We start from the raw sequence: 27,537 nt of genomic DNA on the forward strand, positions 1-27,537 counted from the left end.
CATCAGAATCCAGGTGATGCGACAGGAAATAAACCTCCATTGGTTAAGTTACTGCGATTTTAAGATTTGTCTGTTGTCAGTTACTCTGCATAATAAAGTGACGGAGCTGATGAGCACCATTAAGAGAATGATATGCAATTCCAAGAGGAATTATTTAGGTGTGCGTTTTGCTTGTTCCTTGTAATGTTATTGCTATTCTTGGAAGGATCAGTCAAGGCCACTGCTGTTCCGAGTAGATCCGCATGAATCCTTAATCCTTGAGTTTGTGTACTGACAACTGTGACTTCAAGACACACGAATAAAGGCTTTCGTATATGCATTTACCATTACTGTCCTGGTAAATGAGCATATGGCTCTTGAGCGGTACTCCATTTTTTTTTTTTTTTTGCGGTATGCGGGCCTCTCACTGCTGCGGCCTTTCCCGTTGCGGAGCACAGGCTCCGGACGCGCAGGCTCAGCGGCCACTCACTGTTGTGGCCTCTCCCATTTGCGGAGCACAGGCTCCAGAAGCGCAGGCTCCGCGGCCACGGGTCACGGGCCCAGCCGCTCCGCGGCATGTGGGATCTTCCCGGCCCGGGGCACGAACCCGCGTCCCCTGTATCGGCAGGCGGACTCTCAACCACTGCGCCACCAGGGAAGCCCTGTACTCCATTTTTGATGTTTATTTAGTGGAGTTAGTTTTTCTTCCTTTGACCCTGGATACAAACTTAGGCAGGGCATGACCTTCCTGGTTACTTTTACAAAATAAAAATTCCTACAGTCATTTGCAGTCCCAGGAAAGAGTCTCGCTTTAGTAATAATGTACTATTCATCTAATAATCAACACTCCAAACTTGACTTAAATGTGACATTTCTCCCTTTCCACCAGCTCGGGTCTGCTGCAGCTAGGGAGTCATCACCGGAAGGGTGCTTGTCTGCCTCCTTCCTCCATTCCTTACTGCTAGACTCTCCAGGGTTAGAGCCCAGGAGTGGGGGCAAAGGCAAGGGAGAGCTAGAAGAGTCTCACTTGACGGCCACTGAAGTGAGCGGATGCAGTGTCCCCTCGTCCTTCACCTTCCCTGGAGAGATTCCATCTACGCTTCCACTAATCCCAACAGACGTGTCTCTCTTCCTGCACAGAATCTGAGCTCCTTCCTCAGCCTCTGGAGTCTGGACGTTCACCTCTGATCTCATTCTGCTGAGCTGGAACCTTTAACTGGACTGGAGTTGACCCCCAAATTGGTTTTCTCTCTCACATGGCCTATACCCAGTCCATGGGAAACGCTCACCTATCGTCGCCCCTGCAAAGCTGGAAAAATAGACCTTTCCCAACTAGCAACCATCTCTCCTTCTCTTAGCGCTTCGGGCCAACCAATCTCCCACCTTCTAGATTTTTCTGGCTGGAATTAGTGGCCCAGCAAACCCCCATACTTCATGGGTACATAAAGCTCTAAGTAGTGTCCTTTAAACCTCCATATGCGTGTAAAGAAAGGGGAAAGCTCCTATACTTTGGAGAGGGAACTTACAATATTCCAACAGCACTCTCAAAATTCTCCCCAGATCTCCTTATTTACCTCCAAAACAAACTAACCCTTTATATAATGTGAGTAAGACGTGTTATGAGTTGTATAACTGTTATCTGGCCAACTCCTTTGGAGACAGGCTCTCCCCTCCCTTTCGAATCTCCTATCTCTGCCTCAAATAACACTTCCATTTTAATGCTGAGGTAAATACACAGATTGTTGCTGAGGTGAAATCCAGGAAGTGGCGTTTGAGGAATGGGGGTTAATTTTTACTTTTGTACAGTTAGATTTCTTAACAAGCTTCATGGTTTCTGCAATGATAATCATTTAATAAAAATTACTCTTAGGAAAAATATGTAATTGTTACATGTTCCAATCTATAATCCCTGTCAGGAAAGTTTACTTTCATTAATTTATTGCCAAAATAATTAAATTTAAGTAGTTTTAAGGCTAACTTTCCTACAAGAAGCTGTCAAGAAATAAGAGGTATTGAAAACACACAATGAGCAACGGCTCCCATAAAATCAGGATTCACTGCAATTTTTCTGTCCCCAGGATGTGGAGGAAGCAGATGACCACTGACTAGGGGTCTCCAGCATAATCAGACGGCCTGCTTCACGTGTGCAGCAATTTAAATAACATCTCTCATTTTCATCAGAGGGAGATTTTTCATGTCACTATTATTTGCAATAAAATCTCTATATCAAAAATCTCAAAATCAATATATTTTTACAACGTAACATAATATTTTTACAATATAATTCCTGAACGGCAAAAACGTCATGCTAACTTAGCCCCCCATTACCAGCCCCTGTCTCTACATGACTGGCATACAGTAGGTGCTCAACACATATTCACTACAGAGTTTTCCAAAGAGGAGACTGGCACCATCTCTGTCACATGTCCCCGAATTGGTCCTGGTGAGATCCGTCACAGAAACGTCTGGATTTCTGCTCTGTCTGCTCCATGGGCCCATCAGCAGAGAGCTTTTCCCAGCCTGGATTCACAGGGAACAATCCTACTAAAGACAAGCAGTCATCACCACTTTTAATTCTCTAACTTTGAAAAGGGGAGTTATTTCCTGTCCTCTTTTTATATAAATGGGAGAAGAAATGCGTAGACTCAGACACATTTTTCATCGTATTTGAGAACAAGAAAAAAAACCTCCCCAAATTAGAATCCTAAGAACTGATTCACTGAGTATGGTGAGCCTCGGTGACTTCATAGAGCTGTTATAGGATCCCAGGGACCAGGAAACACAGCCCTAGCTGCCTCCTACAAAATTCTAACAACCCAGGTGCTATGTTACTACACAGCCCCTGCTCTAGTTCTAACACCCATCTTGGGTGGGCTGGTAAATGTCTATTAAAACCACAAGGCTGTGAGTGAAGATGTATGCCTTCTGCTCCCTGTGCCTTCCGACCCACCCAAGCAACGGTGACACCGGCAGACGGCGGAAGGGATGATTGTTAAAACTGAAGCAACTCCCAGACACACGCAGCAACAACTCCCAGCTCTGGAGGAAAACGCCTGACAGGCTTCTAGATAGAGCTGAGTTCCAGCAACCACGGCAGAGTCTGGGAGGAGGAGGGAGGCTGTGAAAGAGGAGTCTCCAAGCATGGGGTGCATCTGTGTCAGGACAGATGGCCACATGTTTAAGAAGCAGCCAAGTGCTTGGAGAGATAAATGTGGGCAGGGGGAGACTGTACCTTAGGAGAATGTTCTCTTTAACTGTAAGTGTAGATGCCCATGGAGAGTAAATCCTCCATATGCTGGGTCACCCCTGAGGATCAAACAGGGAAACATCTCCTCAGTGGTCTTTGGAATAATCTAGACTTTCAGGTAATTGGGTGCTGTCTTAGGTCAAGATTCCAGAAACAGACCCCAAAATGAAGTTTCATAAGGTTTATTAGGAAGTGTCTTTAGGACACTCAGTAGAGGCACAGGGAAGTGGAAAAATAGAAAGTGAGGAAGACATCCCACAGAGGATAAATTGGCTCAGTCCTGCAGGGGGAGCTGTAGAGACAATGCAACCACACCTCAGACTGCAAGTGCAAGAGAGCTGGGGTATCGATACTGCTGCATCCATCAGTCACCCATTCAGGCTGCCCTGGGGGTTGAGGGAGGGGTGTAGGTTCCCAGGCTCTTCCAGCTTTCAGAGTGTGCAGATGAAGCAAACTTAAAGGTGTCCTCACACTCAAGTTGGATGTCACAAGTGAAAGCATATGGGGGCCACTGTGCAAGAAAATGGCAAGGGAACCAAAGGGGTACATATGGCGCAGCAGCAGCTTCTGCTACAGAGGGGCCATTGTCTGCAGAATCTGCCTAGTGGCTGCTGTGGAAGGAGGTCTGCCCTCTTCACAAAAACATAGGCCATCTGTGCTCCTATTTCTAACAAAGAGCCCCTGGGCTACTCATCAGAGCCAGCTTTGATGTAACTGCCCTGCTCCTGCAGGCTTAGAGAAATTTCCCTAGACCAGCCTTTCTCTCCTGTCCTTCCCTCCAGTTAGTGTCCCCTCTTAGCAGCCCCTGTTCTCTCTCTTTCCTCCTTCCCTTCCCATTTTTCTCCTCCTCTCTTTCTTCCCCTCCTGCTCTCTCAAAAATTCCAACACCATTTCCTCACCTTGGGCTGCTGCTGAATCTATATAAAGACAATGGTTCAGATACCAAAAACTAGCTGATGCAAAAAAGACAATCAAAACAAGTTTGGAAAATTTTTTCAGCTAAATCAAACTTATTCAAGGGAGGGGGGAAACATCCTTGGGTAACTGATAGAGTAATATTTGATTCCAAAATGTCATTTAAACTCCTTAATCTTTAAAAGGTGGTTGTTTCACTATAGCTATAACATTGATTTGAAAAAAAAAAAATGCTGGTTAAGTGCTTTGTGGTTTACTTCTATTTCTAGAGTAAGTGTTTATTTAGCAGTGGCTTTCTGCTTCAGTTAGAGGTATTGCCATGTGAAAACGTTTGATGAGCCTGTCTTCCTAATCAGCATAAAAACCTGACACTGTCAAACATACTTTGAAAGGCTAATGGGCACTAGATGAAGATCAGAGATACTTCCCCCCATTTGCACTCATATAAACTTGAAAAGAGATAGTCATAACTATAACTATTTTCTGTTCTCATTAATATCTGTCCCTAGTTTAAATCTGTCCCTAATAAAAATGCAGTAGGAAGAGTGAGTGTATTTGGAAGCCCTTATCTTTTTTGTCATTAATAGTTATCAATAGTAATACTTTTAATTAATTAAGTTATTTATTTATTTATTATACAATTTTTAAAGGTTACTTTCCATTTACAGTTACTACAAAATATTGGCTCTGTTCCCCGTGTTGTACAGTACATCCTTGAGCCCATCCTACACCCAATAATTTGTACCTCTTACCCCTCACCCCTATATTGCCCCCCACACACACTGGTAACCACTAGTTTGTTCCCTGTATATGTAAGGCTGCTTCTTTTTTGCTATATTTACTAGTTTGTGGTGTTGTTTAGACTTCACATATAAGTGACATCATACAGTACTTGTCTTTCTCGGCCTGACTTATTTCACTTAGCATCATGCCCTCCAAGTCCATTCATGTTGCTGCAAATGGCAAAATTTCATTCTTTTTATGGCTGAGTAATATTCCATCGTATATATGTACCACATCTTCTTTATCCATTCATCTGTCGATGGACATTTAGCTTGCTTCCATATCTTGGCTATTGTAAATAGTACTGCAATGAACATTGGGGTGCATGTATCTTTTCAAATTAGTGTTTTGGGGCTTTGGGGGAGTGGAATTGCTGGGGCATATGGTAGTTTTATTTTTAGTTTTTTGAGAAATCTCCATACTGTTTTCCACAGGGAGTGCACCAATTTACATTCCCACCAATAGTGTATGAGGGTTCCCTTTTCTCCGCATCCTGGCCAACATTTATTTGTGTTCTTTTTGATGATATGGCAGCCCTTATCTTAATCGTTACAGAGGAGACAATAGCAGCTCCTCCAAATTAGAACCCAAAGAACTGATTTATGAAACAATGAGGCTCAGGTATGGAGACATTAACCAAAAAATCGAGACTTTGCTGTGTCTCTAAAGATACTAAGAGGTACTGCCATGGGAAAACAAAATAACTAATACCTTATATTTATACTTTAAAAAAAATTATTGGGTTGGCCAAAAAATTGTAAGATCTTACAGAAAAATTCAAATGAACTTTGTGGCCAAACCAATAGCTTTGGGAATCAATGGGTAAAAAGAAACATAGTTCTCGGCTTTACTTATTTTTTTCACCATGGTCTAAACTTTCAGTTTGGACATATCCAAAGAAGATCTTTTTATCTTAACTATAAAAAGGACCATTAAAAAGAAATAATCAATATTACATATCTACTCTTGAGAGATGCAAAACAAATAAGACATGAATCTTGGCCTCAGAATGCTTACACTAAGGAAATCAAACATACACTCAAGACATAATTTGAGAGTAATGAAAATCTACAAGTGAAAAATAATATTGGCAATAATCCAGAGTGGGAAAACAAGACAAATCCATCACAAACTACTAAGAAGCAGGAAACCTTGCCTGATAACGAGACACAGTCACAGGTTTAAATAGTGTTTCTTAAGTGCCAACCCTGCATTTATTTAAGCTGGAGAGTAGGACTGGAATAGTTTCACATTCTTTACCTGAATTTACTACTTTTCTATGATTGTCCGAAAACCATTTTCAACCCTATGGTAACAGGAGCCATAGGGTTGAACATAGAACACTGGGGAATTTAAATGGCTTCTTATTGCTAGTACACATAGATACTTTTTTTTTTTTTTGCGGTACGTGGGCCTCTCACTGCTGTGGCCTCTCCCGTTGCGGAGCACAGCCTCCGGACGCGCAGGCTCAGCGGCCATGGCTCACGGGCCCAGCCGCTCCGCGGCATGCGGGATCTTCCCGGAGCGGGCCACAAACCCGTGTCCCCTTCATCGGCAGGCGGACTCTCAACCACTGCGCCACCAGGGAGGCCCCACATAGATACTTTTTAAAATTCACTCTTTCTCTGTTTTTATTTTTCATTTTTTTGATGTGAACCATTTTTTTAAAGTCTTTACTGAATTGTTACAATACTGCTTCTGTTTTAGGTTTTGATTTTTGGGCCCTAAGGCCTGTGGGATCTTAGCTCCCCGACCGGGGATTGCACTTGCACCCCTGCATTGGAAGGTGAAGTCTTAACCACTGGACCACCAGGGAAGTCCCTCAGTCTGACTTTCATTGTACAAATTCTATCTAGTGAGAAATGGTGCAGGGGTGAGTAAAGGCAAATACACCAGGATGTGTGAACAAGCTTTACTGGGTAAGGTGGACGCCAAGATGAGTAAGAAGAGGCAGTAACTCCCATTCTCTCTCCATCCCAGGAAGAGCTGAGCTAGGGTACAGCGATGCTGCCCACATCCCACAGCTGTGCTCTAGGGAAGGGCCACTGCCCTCCTACCTGCTTATAGGGAGGGAGAACCAAGAACGGCCTTGGGTGTGAGGGATAATCAGGCAGGACATTGCCACCAAGCCATCTGCCTAAAAGTTCCAGCTGGGTATGCTGAGCACATCAGCTGATGCACTTGGAGACCTTGTGAGATGCTGGATTCAGGCTGCCACTTAAGTAGGGAGAGGGCACAGTCCTATGAGAATCTGAGTTTGGGCACAGGTCTGCCGTTGGAGAATGGGGAGCCCTTGATCCTGGTAAGCCCATTGCCATGAAATTGAGCTTCCAGACATTCACTGGACAATCCTCCTTGCTTTGTATGTTTATTTAAAAGAAATAATTAGGAGAGACTTCATAGCAGCAGAACTGACGGCAGGAAAACACACTGTTCATTTTTTAACTCCCAACAGCCAGCCCATTGCCGCGCATGACATATGCATTCTAACAAACCTTTCCTGAATGTTAAACAGACCCAGCACGAGGGGCACTCTGAAGCATTTTGCTTCCTCTGCCACATCTGATGGGCCAGTATCACAACAGAGACGCAACTGTTTCTAATGCAACCACATGTGACCCCACACCAGACGGGGTGTTGTTCTCCGTTGGTCTTTGTATTAGACAATTCAGCAACTGAACTCAACATTATTGGCTTTTTGTCACATCTCTTTGCATTTTTCCCTTGGGGAAAGACTGCTGCTGCTGTGCTGGGCATTGTATATTGAAGTATTAATGATAAGAACAGCATTAGACACATACCGCATATTCACTGTACTGCAGGCACTATGCTGAATGCGTCATCTACGTCATCTTACTCGGCTTTTTCAAGAAACCAATAGGTTGGTTATTATCATATCATATTTTACGCTAAAGAAAATGGAATGCAAAAGTAGGGATTCTGACCTATACTTGTTATAACTCTGCTATTTATAGTGTTGACTTTATTGGATAGAGAAGGCATTGGAGACCAAAGTTAGCCACAAGCATTTAAGCCATAAGGGTCGCTGACCCTTACCTTTTACATCTCCAAAACCAAAACTCAATGAGTGTAGAGATTTTGTCTGCTTTGCTTCCCAATCCAACCTCAGAGATGAGATCAGGGTTTGGCATGAAGTAGATGCTCAATAAAATCATGCAATAAATGAGCCCTGCAAAAGCTACCTCTTCCAGGATGACAGAGGTATGTATGTACTCAACCCATGGTGCAATGGTTGGTAGGAGACAAAAATGCTTTTAGGTCCACCCTAGCTCCAGGCCTCGTGAGCTCTGCTTCCCAATACCTGCTTTCTCTGTATCTTTCAGATGAACCCAAAAAGGCAAACATCAGCTCTGACAATATATTATGGTCAACCTATAATAGTATTGCATCTCTCATCCGTTAATAACGATTTGACATCACCTGTGAACCTAACAAGTCAGCCAGTCTTCAAATGGTTCAGCCACTTCTGTAGGTGCTTCATGTAGGTACCTGGAGTCAAGAGACACTGTGCAGTAGTGGGAAATTCAGCCCATTCAACAGAAATTACTTTTAACTTGTTCCCACCATCAGCCTGTCCTACACATAACACACTGAAAAAGATGATGTCAAAGGAACAGAAGTTCCTCAAGCCCTGTAAATGATCTCGAAGTACCAAAAGACCCACTGGGAATTGAGGAGAAAGAAGAATGGGTTTCCTTATTTTTCACTTCTCCTCTCATCAATCAGAAAAGCTGCTGCTTCTCTTGGGGGGCCTGGAACAAATCTCACTGCACACCCAAGAGAGCTCCGGCTGATGAATATTTAACACACAGGTCAGCTGTAAACAGCTGTAACTCCCTGGGAAATCACTCACTTCAGACACCCAAGCAATCTTGTCATCGAGGTCCTGCCCATGGGTCTCGGGGCTTGTCTCCCTCGCCTTCGAACACTATGCTGCTTGCTCACAGCCTCCTTAATATTAAGACTCTTTTACTGGGGAGACCTTCAAGATGGAGGAAGAGTAAGACGTGGAGATCACCTTCCTCCCCACAGATACATCAGAAATACATCTACACGTGGAGCAGCTCTTACAGAACACCTACTGATCGCTGGCAGAAGACCTCAGACCTCCCAAAAGGCAAGAAACCCCCCACGTACCTGGGGAGGGCAAAAGAAAAAAGAAGAAACAGAGACAAAAGGCTAGGGACGGGACCTACACCAGTGGGAGGGAGCCGTGAAGGAGGAAAGGTTTCCATACACTAGGAAGCCCCTTTGTGGGCGGAGACTGCGGGTGGCAGAGGTGGAAAGCTTAGGAGCCGCGGAGAGCATAGCAATAGGGGTGCGGGGGTAAAAGCGGTGAGATTCCCGCACAGAGGATCAGGGCCGACCGGCACTCACCAGCCCGAGAGGCTTGTCTGCTCACCCGCCGGGGCGGGCGGGGCTGGAGGCAGGGAGAGGACTGGGGTTGGCGGCGTGAACACAGCCTGCAGGGGGTTGGTGCGCCACGGCTGGCCGGGAGGGAGTCCGGAAAAAGTCTGGACCTGCCGAAGAGGCAAGAGACTTTTTCTTACCTCTTCGTTTCCTGGTGCGCGAGGAGAGGGTATTGAGAGCGCTGCTTAAAGGAGCTCCAGAGACGGGCGCGAGCCGCGGCTAACAGCGCGGACCCCAGAGACGGGCAGGAGACGCTAAGGCTGCTGCTGCCACCAAGAGGCCTGTGTGCGAGCACAGGTCACTATCCACACCCCACTTCCGGGGAGGCTGTGCAGCCCGCCACGGCCAGGGTCCCGGGACCCAGAGACAACTCCCCCGGGAGAACGCACGGCGCGCCTCAGGCTGGTGCAACGTCACGTCAGCCTCTGCCGCCGCAGGCCCCGCCCCGCACGCCGTGCCCCGCCCTCCCCCGGCCTGAGCGCGCCAGAGCCCCCGAGTCAGCGGCTCCTTTAACCCAGTCCTGTCTGAGCGAAGGACAGACGCCCTCCAGCGACCTACACGCAGAGGCGGGGCCAAATCCAAAGCTGAGCCCCTGCGAGCTGTGAGAACAAAGAAGAGAAAGGGAAATCCCTCCCAGCAGCCGCAGAAGCAGCGGATTAAAGCTTCACAATCAACTTGATGTACCCTGCACCTGTGGAATACCTGAATAGACAGCGAATCATCCCAAATTGAGGAGGTGGACTTTGAGACCAACTGTAGACTTGGGGTTTGCTTTCTGCATCTAATTTGTTCCTGGCTTTATGTTTATCTTAGTTTACTATTTAGAGTTTATTATCACTGGTAGATTTGTTTATTGATTTCAGTGCTCTCTTCCTCCTTTTTTTCTAATATATATATATATATATATATATATATATATTCTTTCCTTTTTCTCTTTTTGTGAGTGTGTATGTGTATGCTTCTTTGTGTGATTTTGTCTGTATAGCTTTGCTTTTACCATTTGTCCTAGGGTTCTGTCTGTCCATTTGTTTTTTCTTTTTTGTGTAGTTTTTAGCACTTGTTATCATTGGTCATCGATGGATTTGTTTTTTGGTTTGGTTGGTCCTTTTTCTTTCTTTTTTCTTATTGCTTTAAAAAATTTTTATTTTTAATAATTTTTTAATTGTAATAACTTTATTTTATTATATTCTTTCTCTCTTTCTCTCTTTCTCCCTTTTCTTCTGAGTTGTGTGGCTGACAGGGTCTTGGTGCTCTGGCCGGGTGTCAGGCCTGTGCCTCTGAGGTGGGAGAACCGAGTTCAGGACATTGGGCCACCAGAGACCTCCTGCACCCATGTAATATCAATCAGCGAGATTTCTCCCAGAGATCTCCATCTCAAAGCTAAGACCCAGCTCCACTGAACAACCAGCAAGCTACAGTGCTGGACAACCTATGTCAAACAACTAGCAAGACAGGAACACAACCCCACCCATTAGCAGAGAGGCTGCCTAAAATCATAATAAGGTCACAGACACCCCAAAACACACCATCAGATGCAGTCCTGCCCACCAGAAAGACAAGATCCAGCCTCATCCACCAGAACACAGGCACCAGTCCCCTCCACCAGGAAGCCTACACAACCCACTAAACCAACCTTAGCCACTGGGGGCAGACACCAAAAACAACAGGAACTACAAACCTGCAGCCTGCGAAAAGGAGACCCCAAACGTGGTAAGTTAAGCAAAATGAGAAGACCGAGAAACACACAGCAGATGAAGTAAAAGGTAAAAACCCACCAGACCAAACAAATGAAGAGGAAACAGGCAGTCTACCCGAAAAAGAATTCAGTGTAATGATAGTAAAGATGATCCAAAATCTTGGAAATAGAATGGAGAAACTACAAGAAACATTTAACAAGGACTTAGAAGAACTAAATAGCAAACAAACAATGATGAACAAGACAATAAATGAAATTAAAAATTCTCTAGAAAGAATCAATAGCAGAACAACTGAGGCAGACAAACAGATAAGTGACCTGGAAGATAAAATAGTGGAAATAACTATCACAGAGCAGAATAAAGAAAAAAGAATGAAAAGAATTGAGGACAGTCTCAGAGGCCTCTGGGACAACATTAAACACACCAACGTTTCAATTATAGGGGTCCCAGAAAAAGAAGAGATAAAGAAAGGGACTGAGAAAATATTTGGAGAGATTATAGTTGAAAACTTCTGTAATATGGGAAAGGAAATAGTTAATCAAGTCCAGGAAGCACAGAGAGTCCCATACAGGATAAATCCAAGGAGGAACATGCCAAGACACATATTAATCAAACTATCAAAAATTAAATACAAAGAAAACAGTATTAAAAGCAGCAAGGGAAAAACAACAAATAACATATAAGGAAATCCCGATAAGGTTAACAGTTGATCTTTCAGCAGAAACTCTGCAAGCCAGAAGGGACTGGCAGGACATATTTAAAGTGATGAAAGGGAAAAACCTGCAACCAAGATTACCCAGCAAGGATCTTATTCAGATTTGACAGAGAAATTAAAACCTTTACAGACAAGCAAAAGCTAAGAGAATTCAGCACCACCAAACCAGCTTTACAACAAATGCTTAAGGAACTTCTCTAGGCAGGAAACACAAGAGAAGGAAAAGACCTACAATAATGAACCCCAAACAATTAAGAAAGTGGTAATAGGAACATACATATCGATAATTACCTTAAATGTAAATGGATTAAATGCTCCAACCAAAAGACACAGACTGGCTGAATGGATACACAAATAAGACCTGTATATATGCTGTCTACAAGAGACCCACTTCAGACATAGGTACACATACAGACTGAAAATGAGGGGATGGAAAAAGATATTCCATGGAAATGGAAATCAAAAGAAAGCTGGAGTTGCAATACACATATCAGACAAAATAGACTTTAAAATAAAGACTATTATGGGCTTCCCTGGTGGCGCAGTGGTTGAGAGTCTGCCTGCCGATGCACGGGATGCGAGTTCGTGCCCCGGTCTGGGAGGATCCCACATGCCGCAGAGCAGCTGGGCCTGTGAGCCGTGGCCGCTGGGCCTGCGCATCCAGAGCCTGTGCTCTGCAGCAGGAGAAGCCACAACAGTGAGAGGCCTGCGTACCGCAAAAAATAATAATAATAAAAATAAAATAAAGACTATTACAAGAGACAAAGGAGGACACTACATAATGATCAAGGGATCAATCCAAGAAGGAGATATAACAATTGTAAATATTTATGCACCGAACATAGGAGCACCTCAGTACATAAAGCAAATGCTAACAGCCATAAAAGGGGAAATTGACAGTAACACAATCATAGTAGGGGACTTTAATACCCCACTTTCACCAATGGACAGATCATCCAAAATGAAAATAAATAAGGAAACACAAGCTTTAAATGATACATTAAACAAGATGGAGTTAATTGATATTTATAGGACATTCCATCCAAAAAAAAAAAAAGAATACACTTTCTTCTCAAGTGCTCATGGAACACTTGGTAAATTTAAGCCTTGGTAAATTTAAGAAAATTGAAATTGTATCAAGTATCTTTTCTGACCATAACGCTATGAGACTAGATATCAATTAAAGGAAAAAATCTGTAAAAAATACAAACACATGGAGGCTAAACAATACACTACTAAATAACCAAGAGATCACTGAAGAAATCAAAGGGGAAATAAAAAAATACCTAGAAACAAATGACAATGAAAACATGACAAACCAAAACCTACGGGATGCAGCAACAGCAGTTCTAAGAGGGAAGTTTATAGCAATACAATCCTACCTCAAGAAACAAGAAACACCCCAAATAAACAACCTAACATTACACCTAAAGCAAGGAAAGAAGAACAAAAATCCCCCGAAGCTAGCAGAAGGAAAGAAATCATAAAGATCAGATCAGAAATAAATGAAAAAGAAATGAAGGAAACAAGAGCAAAGATCAAGAAAACTAAAAGCTATATCTTTGAGACGATAAACAAAATTGATAAACCATTAGCCAGACTCATCAAGAAAAAAGGGAGAAGACTCAAATCAATAGAATCAGAAATGAAAACGGAGAAGTAACAGCTGACACGGCAGAAATAAAAAAAAATCATGTGAGATTACTACAAGCAACTCTATGCTAGTAAAATGGACTCTTGGAAGAAATGGACAAATTCCTAGAAAAGCACAAGTTTCCAAGACCGAACCAGGAAGAAATAGAAGATATAAACAGACCAATCACAAGCACTAAAATTGAGACTGTGATTAAAAATCTTCCAACAAACAAAAGCCCAGGACCAGATGGCTTCCCAGGCGAATTCTATCAAACATTTTGAGAAGAGCTAACACCTATCCTTCTCAAGCTCTTCCAACATATAGCAGAGGGAGGAACACTCCCAAACTCATTCTATGAGGCCACCATCACCCTGCTACCAAAACCAGACAAAGATGTCACAAAGAAAGAAAACTACAGGCCAATATCACTGATGAACATAGATGCAAAAATCCTCAACAAATACTAGCAGACAGAATCCAACAGCACATTAAAAGGATCATACACCATGATCAAGTGGGGTTTATCCCAGGAATGCAAGAATTTTTCAATATATGCAAATCAATCAATGTGATACACCATATTAACAAATTGAAGGAGATGAACCATATGATCATATCAATAGATGCAAAAAAAGCTTTTGACAAAGTCCAACACCCATTTATGATAAAAACCCTCCAGAAAGTAGGCAAAGTACTAATGTAACTTACCTCAACATAATAAAGGCCATATATGACAAACCCACAGCCAACATCGTTCTCAATGGTGAAAAACTGAAACCATTTCCTCTAAGATCAGGAACAAGACAAGGTTGTCCATTCACACCACTATTATTCAATATAGTTTTGGAAGTTTTAGCCACAGCAGTCAGAGAAGAAAAAGAAATAAAAGGAATCCAAATAAAAACGGAAGAAGTGGGCTTCCCTGGTGGTGCAGTGGTTGAGAGTCCGCCTGCTGATGCAGGGGACATGGGTTCGTGCCCCAGTCCAGGAAGATCCCACGTGCTGCGGAATGGCTGGGCCTGTGAGCCATGGCCGCTGAGCCTGCGCATCTGGAACCTGTGGTCTGCAACGGGAGAGGCCATAATAGTGAGAGGCCCACGTAACGAAAAAAAAGGAAGACGTAAAGCTGTCACTGCAGATGACATTATACTATACATAGAGAACCCTAAAGATGCTACCAGAAAACTACTAGAGCTAATCAATTAATTTGTTAAAGTAGCAGGATACAAAATTAATGCACAGAAATCTCTTGCATCCCTATACACTAACGATGAAAAATCCGAAGAGAAATTAAGGAAACACTCCCATTTACTATTGCCACAAAAAGATAAAATACCTAGGAATAAACCTACCTAAAGAGACAAAAGACCTATAAGCAGAAAACTATAAGACACTGATGAAAGAAATTAAAGATGATACCAACAGATGGAGAGATATACCATGTTCTTGGATTGGAAGAATCAACATTGTGAAAATGACTATACTACCCAAAGCAATCTACAGATTCAATGCAATCCCTATCAAACTACCACTGGCATTTTTCACAGAACTAGAACAAAATATTTCACACTTTGCATGGAAACACAGAAGGCCCTGAATAGCCAAAGCAATCTTGAGAAAGAAAAATGGAAATGGAGGACAGGCTCCCGGACTTCAGACTGTACTACAAAGCTACAGTAACCAAGACAGTGTGGTACTGGCGCAAAAGCAGAAGTATAGATCAATGGAACAGGATAGAAAGTCCAGAGATAAACCCACACACATACAGTCACCTTATCTTTGATAAAGGAGGCAAGAATATACAATGGAGAAAAGACAGCCTCTTCAATAAGTGGTGCTGGGAAAACTGGACAGCTACATGTAAAAGAATGAAATTAGAATACTCCCTAACACCATACACAAAAATAAACTCAAAATGGATTAAAGACTTAAATGTAAGGCCTTAGAGGAAAAATAGGCAGAATACTCTATGATATAAATCACAGCAAGATCCTTTTTGACCCACCTCCTAGAGAAATGGAAATAAAAACAAAAATAAACAAATGGGACCTAATGAAACTTCAAAGCTTTTGCACAGCAAAGGAAACCATAAACAAAACGAAAAGACACCCCTCAGAATGGGTGAAAATATTTGCAAATGAAGCAACTGACAAAGGATTCATCTCCAAAATTTACAAGCAGCTCATGCAGCTCAATATCAAAAAAACAAACAACCCAATCCAAAAATGGGAAGAAGACCTCAATAGACATTTCTCCAAAGAAGATATGCAGATTGCCAACAAACACATGAAAGGATGCTCAACATCACTAATCATTAGAGAAATGCAACTCAAAACTACAATGAGGTATCACCTCACACCAGTCAGAATGGCCATCATCAAAAAATCTACAAACAATAAATGCTGGAGAGGGTGTGGAGAAAAGGGAACCCTCTTGCACTGCTGGTGGGAATGTAAATTGATCCAGCCACTATGGAGAACAGTATGGAGGTTCCTTAAAAATCTAAAAATAGAACTACTAGACGACCCAGCAATCCCACTACTGGGCATATACCCTGAGAAAACCATAATTCAAAAAGAGTCATGTACCACAATGTTCACTGCAGCTCTACTTGAAATAGTCAGAACATGGAAGCAACCTAAGTGTCCATCGACAGATGAATGGATAAAGAAGATGTGGCACATATATACAGTGGAATATTACTCAGCCATAAAAAGAAACGAAATTGGGTTATTTGTAGTGAGGTGGATGGACCTAGAGTCTGTCATACAGAGTGAAGTAAGCCAGAAAGAGAAAAACAAATACTGTACGCTAACACATATATATGGAATCTAAAAAAAAAAAAAAAAAAGGCAGGACAAGAATAAAGATGCGGACGTAGAGAATGGACTTGAGGACACTGGGAGGGGGAAGGGTAGGCTGGGACGAAGTGAGAGAGAGGCATGGACATATATACATTACCAAATGTAAAATAGATAGCTGGTGGGAAGCAGCCGCACAGCACAGGGAGATCAACTCGGTGCTTTGTGACCACCTAGAGGGGTGGGATAGGGAGGGTGGAAGGGAGACGCAGAGGGCAGAGATATGGGGATATATGTATATGTATAGCTGATTCATTTTGCTGTAAGGCAGAAACTAACACACCATTGTAAAGCATTTATACTCCAATAAAGATGTAAAAAAAAGACTTTACCCACACAGCTCGGAGGGTGATAGATGGCATTTGATTGCATTTGCCTCTATTGATCTGATTCAGCCCCAGCCTCACAGTCCCTCATTCAGCTGTGATCTCATGCTTGACACTTATTTGGTCCTCATTCACTGTGGAGATCATCACTGTTTTCTAGTTTTCTAGCTGGTCTGTGTGACCCTCCCCCAGCTCTATCAAGCATGGACCCCAGTTTGTCTCATAAATAAGAAAATTGTACTATATTTCCTGCTTGTGTCAGATTTTGCTTCCAGCCCTGGTAACTCAGGGCACCTTGGTCAGACCTACCTCAAGTCTATGGCCTCACATAACATTGCTCCCCACAGGGCTGGCTAATGAATGACATTTTGGCAAAGTGGTGGGTGAGCAGCAAAATCACATAGAAGATGAGCTGCATCAGGACGGAGGCTACATGTAGTAGACAACTCCAGAGAAATGCACGTGCATTTTTTCAAAGCCATGGCTACATACCCACCTCGCCCCTGCCACCCCCCCAAACAAAGATCTTACAAAGACCAAATGTAATACCATGATTGAAATAATTTGTTGCCTGGCATTCAAAAACTAGGGAAACCCTCAAGATTAAAACTAAGAATGATTACAAAAGACATGAAACACAATAGTCTAAAAATCTCGGGGATGCACAAAAACATGTTGGGATTCAGTTTAAAGGACTGGGAAAGAAACCCAGGAGGCCAGCTAATCCTATCTTGACCCTTTACTCCAGAGGTGTTATCTCATTTTAAAGACCCCACCCCCACCCCCGGTGGAAGGAATTTCACGGTTCCTTGCACAGTAGCTGCACAAGTAACTTTTGTACTAAACAACCTAATATTGACAAGCTATACTGGTTCTCACAGTCAATCTATTCTCTTCCCCTAAGAACTAATCCAGTTTTACTTAAGAAAAATCACTCAGCTAGACTTCCTTTAGATCGAACCTTAATAGCATGTGTTGCAGCTTTCCTCTTATTTTCCCCAAAAGAGATGGGGCCCATTTTGTCATCACTAATGTCACTTCTTATACCAGAAATCCTAACATTGGTCTCTCCCCAGTCCTTTCTTCTTTTAGCTGATCAAATCCTTGTCGTTTTCCTCACGAGCCTTTGTCTCAAACCTTATTCCCACCTTCATTTCATGGATTCTGTACAATCTCTCTGACACTGTTATGCAACGACCAGAGGACAACAGAACATTCTGGTAAATTCTGGTTCATTTGGAAATAACGAATCTCTCTTGGGTTGCTAAGTTCTTTACTCCTATTAATCCTTCCTCGGACGCTCCTTGGTTTTTCTAAAAGTTGCACAACGCTGCTGATTCATACTCAGTTCAGTGTGCAAATATCAGAGTATATCACATTTCTACTGGCTGCACATAAGAAATGTGAGCTTCTTTGCAAAACATTGATGGGGCGAGGCTTTACTTCCAGTCTCTGCTGCTACACGCCAACTGCCCTCTTTTCCACTGACAAAACTGACTCTCAAGAAAAGACTCAAAACTCATTCACAAATTCATAGCGCACTCCTGGAGTGAGTAGGTCCCATTTCAATAGGGTTCAATGCTTTTAGCTAAATCAATATGCCCCCCACAATGGAAGTGCTTTCTCTAAGATCATGCCAACGTTGTCCCCACATTATGCCACTTCTATCCAAGTGTTCACTTGGTTCCAGTCCATTTAAGTGAACCAGGTCCAGGTCCACAAGACTGTGCTGGACCTTGTATGGGGCCACTGTGAGGGGCAATATTCTCTCTGTTCTACATCTGCTCTTCTCAGCTCTCCTGTTCTCAGGATTTCATACGGGTCTTTCTGAATTTCCTACTCCTAGGAGCATCATCTCTAACTGCCTAGAAATCACCTAAGCCAAAACTTAGGGTAACCCAAGGCCCCTTCCCTCATTCCTTTAAGACCAAGCCCTTCGGTTCGATCCCCTTATCACCTCTTTCAGACAGCCACGTCCTCTCTCTCCTCACTCCCAGGAGGGCTCTGGCCACCAGCATTCAGTACCCACATGGCAAGTGCTCAATAAATATTTGCTGAGTGACTCTCAGGGATGACTTTCATCAACTTACATCTCTCTCTGCAAGTAATCAAATCATCAAAACTAAACTTGTGAAATATAATTGTTTTACGCCTCCTCTTGCATTCTCTCATATCAACAACTTTGGTAAAATCATCTTTTATTAGCACTGGGCGTTTTTTTTCTTTTAAATAGTGGGTTGCATGAAGAAAAGTATGCAGGTTTCATTAATTTTTGCTACAAATAATGAGTTGAGTAGATTTCAGTTTGGTGTGAGTATTATACAGAAACCAAGTGTAAGGCAAATGCACAATCTTTCTATCCGTAACCCCGTCTAATGCTCTAGTTTCACAAACTTCTCATGTTTACCTTAAACACCTCAAAATCATGTCATTAATGACATTTGGCTTCACATACATTACCTGCCCCAACCCCTGCCCTGGTCACAACCTCATACATACATGACAATGGTGGCAGAAGGTACACATTGGAGAGAAGAAATTGTAGGTAAGTGGACAGCACCCTGGATGTAAAACACTGCCTCTCCTGACCCTTCACACCCTCCCAAATGGATCTGTAACAAGCAGGGCAGCTGGAGAAGGTCGTACAGATGTTGGAGGTTAAGTACCATCCACTCCTCCCTCCCCTGCACGGTGCTCGCTGACTGCTACAATCAGGCCTTTGCCTTGGAAGCAGATGACAGGAGTGCAGCCCTTGTTGGGAAACAAGCGCTGATTATCCCTAGCTGGCTCCGTGGGATGTGTTTAAATCCTGACGTGCATGATTTTGTTACACTAAACATCTGAGTAATCTTGGCACTCAGGAAGCAATGAATGGAGGGCAGTGTCTGAGCAAGCGGGTAGCGAGATGAAGACGTGGCAATGGCCAAGGCTCGGGGGGAGGCTCCAGGCCCTCGCCCTTGGGGCTTTCAAGACCTGCTGTCCCTCATCCACCCACACTCAGGGGTGAGGACTCTTCCTCCCAAACCTGACTATTTCATGGTGCTGCACAAATTACTCAATACTCTCACATATATTTTTTTTCAATAATCCTCATGACAATATTGCAACTTGAATATAGTTATTATTTTTCCCATTTTATGAATGAAGATAAGACTAAGATAAGGTAGTAGATTGTCCAATATTACGTGACAATAGTAAGAATGGTTACTATCAATTGGCCACTTTCCATCTCATATTCATTTTCTTTGGGCCTGATAAAAAATCTTGCTAAGTAGGCTGCACTGATATCATTTTACGGATCAGGAAAGAGACCCAGAGCGGTCAAGGTCAAGTGACTTGTCCAAGGTCAAATAGCTAAGGAGTGTCAAGAGCTGGGATCTGTACTCAAAGCCTGTGTTGGTTTGGGTTTAGCTCACTTCCTCTAAGTTTATTCAGCCTAACCTCCTTTGTAGCCTTTGGGATCCTGAGAATTTAGAAAAGGGTCTGGAGTCAGAGCTTTGTTCCCTTGACCCATATACAGCCATTCTCTTGAGACCTGGCAGCTGACCTTGTCTGCAATTGGCCATTACGTTAGGTAAATCCTAATTTTCTGACAGCAGTGTGACATGTCAAGATATTCTCCATAGGAAGAGACTGACATCATCAAAATGCCATATCTGGACCTTTTCACCATCAATGTACTAGCACCGAGAACAACTTTCCTTTGGGTTTTCCATTGAATTTACCTACACGCTTGCAGACAGAAGGGTCTTACTATCTCCACCCCACACCCATAGCCACTTATTTGGAAAATAAAAATTCTTAGCCTTTCCCTGGAAGCTTCTCAGCCATGGCCGCTGAGCCTGCGCGTCCGGAGCCTGTGCTCCGCAACGGGAGAGGCCACAACAGTGAGAGGCCCGCGTACCGCAAAAACAAAAACAAAAACAAAAAACACACACAAAAAAAACAAGGATATCTAAAAAAAAATTTTCATAAATAAATAAATTTTTTTTTTAAAAAAACCAAGGATATCAAAAAATCTTTGGAGGACATCCATGTCTCTGAAAAAGGAACAGTTTAGCAGACCGACGAATAAGATCTAAGCGTTGCCCAGCTACAGAAAGTACAAGATGCTGATGATTCCTAAGACCTATTTGTGATTTTTAAAGATGCAATAAAAAGCCCTCTATTGATTTGGGGGGGAAACTGTATATATAATATGATCTCAGTTTTGTCCAAGATAAAAAATTTATACATCTACATTAAAACATTGTAAATGAATAAAACATGCTAACCTGTTATCTCTTTGTGAAGGAATTATGGCTAATTTTTCTACTTTTTCTAATTTTCATCAATGAGCTTACAACATTATTATAAAATAGAAACAGTAAATGTATTATTTTCAAGGGAAACTATTCCTACTATTATTTCAAGCAGAGGTCAAGGTGGCCCCATACAAAAGGCTGCTGGGGACACCCCTCTTTTTGCTAGAGAGGCAGTGTTAGAGAAAATAAAGAGCTAGCTGTGTGACCTTGGACAAGTCACATTACCTCTCTGGGCCTCAGTAGCCTTTTCTGCAAGATGAGCAGGCCAGACCGGTGAGCTCTGCCCCAGGCCTGAGCCCACAGCCTCCCTCAGTGGCCTCCAGATAGAACTGTCTTTCAACATGAAATGAGATCTGGCCTTCCCCCGTGACTGGAGAGGAAAATATTTATGAATTACTCTCTCGTTTAGAAATGGCTCTGTCTGGGAACAAAGAATCATAAACCCCACTGGCAAATTAGAGTCCATTATCAGACACTGTAGCAGCAAGCTCAGCCTGGTGGGAATTGTATCTGCAATAAGAAAGTTGGGAGGGCCACTTTAGGCCATTTGCTATGTGAATCAATCATCATTATGGTCTAACAGCAGAGTGGATGTGGAAATGAGCCCATGTTATCAATGGCTGATGAGAGCAAAAATCCTTCAAGAAGCTCATGGGGTTGGGGTGGTGGAGGACACCACGAGTGGCCTGGGTCTCTCTGTCAGCTCACTGATGTCATATGTCACCCAGGGAGATCAACCTGAGACTCTGCATCCTATTCTGTTTAGGGTCCCTAGTAGGCTGAGTGGCCTTAAATAATGCCAGTTCTGCTTGGCTATGGCATGCCAATTTCATGTAAATAACTGAGCACACTCCCTAACAGATGATAGGACATTTGAGTTTACCCTGTGCATTAGCGTCCTAGGGCTGCCATAACAAATTTTAGGTGCCTTGAATCAACAGAAATTTATTCTTTTACAGTTCTAGAGGACAGATTCTGAAACCAAGGTATCAACAGGGCCACTTCCCCTCTGGAGTCTCTAGAAAGAATCCTTCCTTGACTTTTTCTGCATCTGATGATCCCAGGGGTCTCGTGGGTTGCAGAAGCAGAGCTCCAGTCTCTGCTTCCAAAGGCAGAGCCTTCTCCTCTGTGTGTCTTTTCTTATAAGGACAGCTGTCATTGGATTAGGGTCCACCCTAACCCAGTATGGCCGCACCTTAACTTGCTTACATCTGCAAAGACTCTATGTTCAGAAAGGTCACATTCTGAGGTTCCCAGTGGACATGAAGTTTTGGGAGACACTATTAAACCCACCACACTCTGATATCAGGCACTGTTTGATTTTCACTGGTTATCTTTCACCTCAGTCTTACCTGTGATAGTAGATAGGTTAATACCTAAAATTTAAACAACACTTGCTCTGTGCTGGACATATTCTAATCTCTTTACATACATTAACTCATTTAATTATCACTATGAGTAAGTACTATTTTCAATCTACCTTCTCTAAACGTAGAGTAGAGGCACAGAGAGGTTAAGTAACATGTCTAAGATCACACAGTAAGAGGCAGAGCCAGCATCTGAACCAAGGCAATGTGGTTCCAGAGCCTGTGTTCTTAACCATGCATCTTACTGCTTAAGAACTTACTGGATTCTTTTGTGTATATACCCAGAGACTGGATTGCTGGATCATATGGTAATTCTGGTTTTAGTTTTGTTGAGGAACCTTCATACTGTTCTCCATTGTGGCTGCACCATTTTACATTCTCACCAACAGTGCACAAGGGTTCTGATATCTCCACAGTCTCACCAATACCTATTGTCTTTTTTTTTTTTACTAAAAACCATCCTGACAGGTACAAAACAGTACCTAATTGTGGTTTTGATTTGCATTTCCCTGATAAGTAGTAATGTTGAACATCTTTTCATATAGCACTTGTTGGCCATTTGTATGTCTTCTTTAGAAAAATAATGTCTACTCAAATTTTTAGCCCATTTTAAAAGTCAGATTATTAGTGTTTTTGCTATCAAGTTCTTTGAGTTCTTATACATTTTGGAAATCAACCCCTTATCTATTACATGGTTTGCAAATATTTCACCCATTTCATAGGTTGCCTTTTCACTCTGTTGATTGTTTCCTTTGCTGTACAGAAACTTTTTAGTTTGATGTAGTCCTGCTTGTCTATTTTTTTCTTTTTTATTAATTTAAAAAATTTTTTATTTTATTTATTTATTTTTATACAGTAGGTTCTTATAAGTTATCTACCTGTCTATTTTTGCTTTTGTTACCTGTGCTTTCGATCTCATACCCATGAAATAATTGCCAAAATGAAGCTTTTCCTCTGTGTTTTCTTCTAGTATTTTTATGTTTCATGTCCCACATTAACTTTTTAATCCATTTTGAGTTGATATTTATATGTGGTGTAAAATAAGGGTCCAGTTCTTTTGTATTTGGACATCCAATTTCCCATACCATTTGTCCTTTTCCCATTGTGTACACTTGGCACCCTTGTTGAAAATCAATTGACCATATATGCATGAGTTTATTTCTGGAGTCTCTATTCTCTTCCACTGGTTTATACATCTATTTTTATGCCAGTACCATACTGTTCTGATTAGTGTAGTTTTGTAATATATTTTTAAATTAGGAAATGTGATGCCTCCAACTTTGTTCTTCTTTCTCAAGGTTGATTTGGCCATTTGAGGTTTGTTTGTTTGTTTGTTTCCATATAAACTTTAGAATTTTTTTTTCCTCTTTCTGTAAAAAATGCCCTTAGGATTTTGATAGAGACTGCATTGAATCTGTAGATTGTCCTGGGTTGTATAGACATTTTCATGGTATTAATTCTTCCAATCGAATGTGGGATATCTTTTGTTTACATCTTCTTTAATTTTTTTCATCAATGTTTTCTAGTTTTCAGTACACAAGTCTTTCACCTCCTTTGTTAAGCTTATTTCTAAGTACGTTTTTCTTTTTGATGCTATTGTAAATGGGAATGTTTTCTTAATTTCCTTTTCTAATAGTTCCTCTTTAGTGTATAGAAATGAAAGTGATTTTTTAATGTTAATGTTGTATCCTGCAACTTTACTAAATTAATTAATTAATTCCAAAAGTCTTTTGTGGAGTCTTTAGTGTTTCCTACATATAAGATCATGTCATTTGCAAACAGAGGCAATTTTACTTCTTTCCTTCTGATTTGGATGCTTTTTTTTTTTTTCTTGCAGTACCCGGGCCTCTCACTGTTGTGGCCTCTCCCGTTGTGGAGCACAGGCTCCGTACGCGCAGGCTCAGCAGCCATGGCTCACGGTCCTAGCTGCTCCACAGCATGTGGGATCTTCCTGGACCGGGGCACGAACCCGTGTCCCCTGCATCAGCAGGCGGACTATCAACCACTGCGCCACCAGGGAAGCCCTGGATACATTTTTTTGCCTAAATGCTCTGCCTAGGGCTTTCAGTGCTAGTTGAATAGAAGTGGTGAATGTGGGCATCCTTTCCTTATTCCTTGTCTTAGAGGAAAAGCGTTCAGTGTTTCACCATTGAGTATGATGCTAGCTGTGGGTTTGCCATATGCAGTCTTCATTATTGAGGTACGTTCCTTCTATACCTGGTTTGTTGTGTGTTTTTATCATGAAAGTGTATTGAACTATACAGAGACCCATTCACAATATGTTTAAGACAGCATTGTTCATAATAGCAAGGAAACTTTAAACCAAAAGGAGATTACTTGAGTAAATAATATAACTGTGTAATAAAGTAGTATGTCTCCATTAAAATAATGTTAATAGTTTGTAGTAACAAGAGGAAATGCTTGTGCCATTTTTAAAATTATTATCCCCATTTTTCATGGTTCTTTCTCTTTATTTTTTATTAAAGTATATTTGACTCAAAATATTATATTAGTTTCAGGTGTACAACATAGTGATTTGATATTTTTGTAGAATATACTCCATATGAAGTTGTTATAAAATATTGACTGTATTTCTTGTGCTGTACATTACATCCTTGTAACTTATTTATTTTATACATAGTAGTTTGTACCTCTATTAAGAGGATTACCTGTTCACCTATTTTGTCCCTCATCCCACCCCCTCCCCTCTGATAAGTGAAAGTTAGAATATAAAGTGGGCTATATAACATACGCTTGACTAGATTTGGAAACAACAGAAAAGAGAAAAATTACATCAAATGTTCACAGCAACTCTTTTAGAAGAACTGAGTGTTTTTCCTTCCTCTTTTTTTCTACCTTTTTGGATATTGCAACTTCTATAATAAGCATAAGTTACTTTTGTAATTGGAATAAAGGTAATATGAAAATCTAAAATGCAAACTAGTATTAATAAAAATGCAAGCAGTATTCTTATGGAAGGACTGATGGGGAAAAAAGAAGGAAGATAAGTATCAGCCCTGGCCCTCACATCAAAGATCTCCTAAAATCCAAAACAGGGCATGTGATGGATTTATCTTGTCTTCTAATCTACTGAATTCATGTTTGACATTGGTATGCACTAGACAAATGTCTGTTAAATGAATGAATAGACATCTGAGCTAAGTAAACACAGGGCATAAACAAATGGAGAAGTCAATGTATAGAGAAATTAAATAAATGGTTTGAACAGAAAATGTCTTTCTCAGGAAACAGTTTGAAGCCCCTTCTTTCTTTCCTAGAAATCCCACTGGGAACCTGGAGACTTAATATCATTGACTCCACTTTGCAAGGCTGTGGGTTACACTTTACCTTTCAGCTATAGATGATGGAATCTCAAATGAAAAAAGAAAAAAATCATTAGGCTGAAGCTCAAACCAACAGAAATTAGACTGACCTAAATCGATGTCCGAAGAAATAGCTTTCCCTCTGGACAAATGCTGAAATAAGAACCTAGTTGATTTAAAGGACAAACTATCCTTCATTTCAGAGAATCAGGAAAGTTTTCGTCTATCTCCAGAACTTTACAATATAACCCCCTTCCTCCCACTTCCTTAAGTAGAAAGATTTCTTTTGTGTTTATGACTACACAGCATCAATGGCCAGCCAGGATGGTTTTGTGGCTCTGAGTTAGGGCACAGAGATCAAAATTCGGGACTCATTGAGCAAGTCAGGTTGCCTCAGCCATGGGTAACTTGAAATTCATTATTGAGTATAAAACAAACATTCCCATCTTTTGACTTGCAGGACTGGCTACTGAAAGGTGTACATCCCTTAGTCATATGCTTACTCGCCATCTTAGTGACCCAGAGAACAGAGGACTGCTTGGTCCCCACAGCCAGGACAGGTGAAGATGCAACCCTGCCTATGGCCTGATAGTGCAAAGTCAGACACTGGTGACCAGGAGCAGACTGGTCGGCCCCTAGGATCCCCAGCTAAAGCTGCTTCTCCAGTGGACCCTCAGCTGATTCTGCTCAAGGTATTACATGAGTGCTCCAGGGTACCTTGGAGAACAGACCTGGGCCAGCCTCCATGAACAAGCATTGTGTGTGTCCCACTGCAAGGAAGGGGCTCATCCCATCAGGTGAAATGCTGATGAGAGCCACACCTCACTGGCATGGCCATCTGATATGCTTACATTTGCTCATTCAACAAAATTTTGGCAGGGGCTTTATGTACGAGGCACTGAATCAGATGCTAAAGACATCAAGATCACAGTGTAAACAGAGAGGCAGAGACATAAACTGACAATTACGATATGCATACACTGGAAGGGGGGAGGTACCTACACCAAATTGGAAAGAGGCTGGAAAAACACCTCAGAGGAGAAGATAGGTAACCTGTGTTCTGAAACTCAGTGCTCTTCTGGAGGAGAAATCTGGGAGCCCCAGAAATGGAGAGAAGTAAAGCAAGCTGCCAGTTAAGTGTAGAGTAGAAACTACATATTTTCCCAGGACCCTTTGGGTCTCTAGAACCATAGGACACAGGGGCTGCAGATAATAAGATTTATGGCACAGAATCAGATCATTGCCTTGGTGTCCACTAAAAGGTAGGACAAATACTTATAATGCCAGGCCTCTTGACACAGCGTGTGTAGGAACTGCAGCTCATTACCAGGGAAATAATATAATGAAGACTTGTAAGCTGTGGAAGCTACAGTTCAACCTGGCGATTTGGGCTGAATGTTTTATTGCTCACCCAGTTAGCAGTGCCACTGGTCCTATGCCTTAGTTTGTACTTTCCACTTACTGAACAAAAAGAATTTAGAGTCTTAATTGGCTTAAGGGGATCCTTTGGCTTGGCTGATCACTCGAGTTTTGGATGGAGGAGAGATCATCAAATTTTAGAGCTTGCATCAGAGTGTATGTTCAAGTCTAAGAAAAGCGCTTCATTTGTCTGGTTAAACAAGCTATGCCAGTTGCGAATGTTATATAATTGCACTAAAACAGGCCCAAATTGGCAAGATGTTGGCATTCATTGAAGAAAAAAACTAAATATTTTCACATTATAAAGGTGGGTAAAAGCAAAGATCTGAGTTGGGTTAGAGGGGTTTATAAATTGAGGATTCTATGGGAGGTGGTGAAGAAATTAATTCTGCAGCCAAAGAAATTAATTCTTCAGCTAAAGGTCTTCCAAACATGCTCTCTTATAAAGCCAAGGATGACAGCATATCTTTTTTTTTTTTTTTTGCGGTATGCGGGCCTCTCACTGTTGTGGCCTCTCCCGTTGCGGAGCACAGG

Source organism: Lipotes vexillifer, unplaced genomic scaffold, assembly GCF_000442215.2.
Source record: "Lipotes vexillifer unplaced genomic scaffold, Lipotes_vexillifer_v1.1 scaffold444, whole genome shotgun sequence".
NCBI lineage: Eukaryota > Metazoa > Chordata > Mammalia > Artiodactyla > Lipotidae > Lipotes > Lipotes vexillifer.